Raw genomic sequence first — 2,660 nt, forward strand, 5'->3', positions numbered from 1 at the left:
TGATGTGTGCTCCCGGCGCCTATTTATACTATAGTCGCACCGGTAGTGACGTCATGGCTGTCGCCGGCCAACGAGTTGGTATTTTTTCAATGTATGCTTCAGACACGGGTCACGACGAGGTGTTCCCCCATAGCGACCCCTAGAGGACGCAGTGTCTCGTTCCCTACTCAGGGAACCATGGTTACATAAGTAACCTGAGACGTTCTTCCGGGAGAAATGCCCATATAAGGAGTTCCACCCTCGTCTACGTCATGAAGAGCCACGATCGAAAAAAACTCTCCGAAACTTGTACGAACCCGGAAGGAAGATTTTTGGCACAGAAATACTCCGTCATACGTCCAATTTTTTTTTTGAAACTTTGTCCATGCTTAGCATGAGAATCCAACTCTTTAACAGTGTAAACAACTCTGAATGCATGAAACAGCATTGTACCCCCCCTTTAACAAAAGTTAACAGTGGTATGCTATACTTGCATAGCGTCACCAATATAGAAGTTCAACTGAAGATTCTGAAAGCTTGTTTGAAGAAGATCCCACATTAATCTTTTATGGCTTTACAGTTAGTCATTTTAAGAACTAGGCCTGCCTGATATCAGATTTTCACTGCACGATTATACTATACTTTCACTATAACAATATCACTGCAAAATTATTTTGGCCATGATAATCTTATAGTGAAAATCTGTTGATTAACTTTTTTCGGATGCTGAAAGAGTGTCTTGCTTTGATTTGATCAACATGATTCTGATTTGATCAGCATGATTTTGTGCAACAATAACGGCTACATTTTTCTTTTTCTTTTTTCTTCATTTTATGATGGATGGATAGAAACTAGCGTTAAAGTGTAATACTGCTACCTACTTTGTAGAAGTGTCAACCAGGCGATGAATTATTTAGGATATTATCATATGTGAAGTATTAATATGATATCAGTATTTTATATTTTAAATATCATGGTTATCTTCAGTAGCAGTATATCAACACCAGAAGTAAGAACCATAGTATTTTGGTTGTTAACTATAGTTTCCACGTTAAATTTTTGCTGTGTACAATGATTGAATTAAAATCTGACCGATCAACTGCCATTTAGATGAATGTGAATATGAACGACGGATAGATTTTTTTGGTATTATATACCACTTACTTCTGCCAGGCTCTGAAATAGGGGTAGTTTGAGTCTTTACAATCATCTTGGCTTTGTTACTTTTACCCTAATGCTTCATATCTATAACAGTATTTTTTTTTTCTCAGACAGTTTATGATGGCAAGTTGTCACAGAACCTCCATTCTGAAGTAGTTTGTTTGTCTTTCTTTCGTCTGCATTTTGTTGTTTACGTGTGATTATCTTCTGAGAAACTCTCCATGGGTCTTTCTGAGTGATGTAGCATTGATCAAACTGCTCCCGTCAACTTCCGCATCTTCTTTTAGTGTCAGTATCAAAGCACTTTTAGTACTCTTCTTGCAATTCCTTGCATTGCTCTGGGTATCTGAGGATTGTCAAGCATTTGTGAGTGAAGGTGCTAACGTGGCTGTCAGAGGCAGCTTGTTTGCCGTGTAGTTTTATTAGTGAAGAGTTCTGAGGAAAAATGGGCTGAAGTTAATGCTCAGAGGTGATGATTAAGAGGAGTTTGGCACTGTTAACATTTCCTGCTCAGTCCCATGAGACACCAGCATGAGGCTGTCTAATTCAGAAGTAGGTTGAAGTCGATCAATATCAGTCTCAGGGTTGACTGTGATCACCAGAGGAGACGCCCGTGAATTATGATGAGTCTGATCTAATGTGTGTGGCAGTGTGAACCAAATCATAGTTGAATCTTTGTTGTAACAGAACATTGATGCTGTAAAGCTCCAAACTGAGTTTAAAAAGTCTCTTCAACAAATTGTCTGAATTTTTTTTCCAGTCAGTTCATGAAATAATGCAATTCTGGATTTTACCCATTTTGAAAATAGCCCAGAAACTCATATACTAGATTAGGCATTGCTCTAGTTGAATTAAATTGTAATATTTTAAGACCTATTGCTAATGATAATTATAAAACTGGATAGTTCTTCCACCTATTCTAAAATACACAACAGACTATCACCTATGATACAAAACATTTATCTAGCCACTGCATATCACTGTGTAACCCATGAGCCAGCTATTCAACTTAGTGAGGGTCTATATCTTCTATCAAGAGTGACACATCATAATTAAATGTACTTAATGATTCATTAAATTTCTTCTTAACATCTTTATGTAGTAATAAAGGCACTAAAGAATTATATGGCATGGTGTACAAATAGACAAAACCGTTTTTTTGGCTTTCATTTTCAAACACAAGCAATAGAACTTGTTTTTGTGAATACATGTTATTTATACATATTTATATTGATTTTTCACGCAATTTCATACCTTCATCTCTCTTACTCATTCACTTAATCAATTTCTGTTGTAACTGCTCCTCACCATATTTTCCACCTCTATTTTCTCACCATGACTCACTTTCTGCACTCTCTTTCTATCCGTTTTCAATTTAATTTTAGTGTGTTTTATTGGCATGACAAAAACGGCATTTGTATTACCAACGCTTTCACAGTTTAGCTGGATGCAATGAGAAATGTTGCAAAATAAGTCAAATAAAGAAGAAATAGTGCAACTGGAGTAAACAAGTGATTTTA

General features: G+C 36.4%; 1 pseudogene; it reads left to right on the plus strand.

Annotated features, from left to right (window-relative positions):
* Nucleotides 1-2,660, plus strand: part of LOC107685864 (acyl-CoA synthetase family member 3, mitochondrial-like) — a 50,049-nt pseudogene that overhangs the window by 20,983 nt on the left and 26,406 nt on the right.

The sequence above is a fragment of the Sinocyclocheilus anshuiensis genome, unplaced genomic scaffold (assembly GCF_001515605.1).
Source record: "Sinocyclocheilus anshuiensis isolate Anshui unplaced genomic scaffold, SAMN03320099.WGS_v1.1 scaffold1018, whole genome shotgun sequence".
Classification (NCBI taxonomy): Eukaryota; Metazoa; Chordata; class Actinopteri; order Cypriniformes; family Cyprinidae; genus Sinocyclocheilus; species Sinocyclocheilus anshuiensis.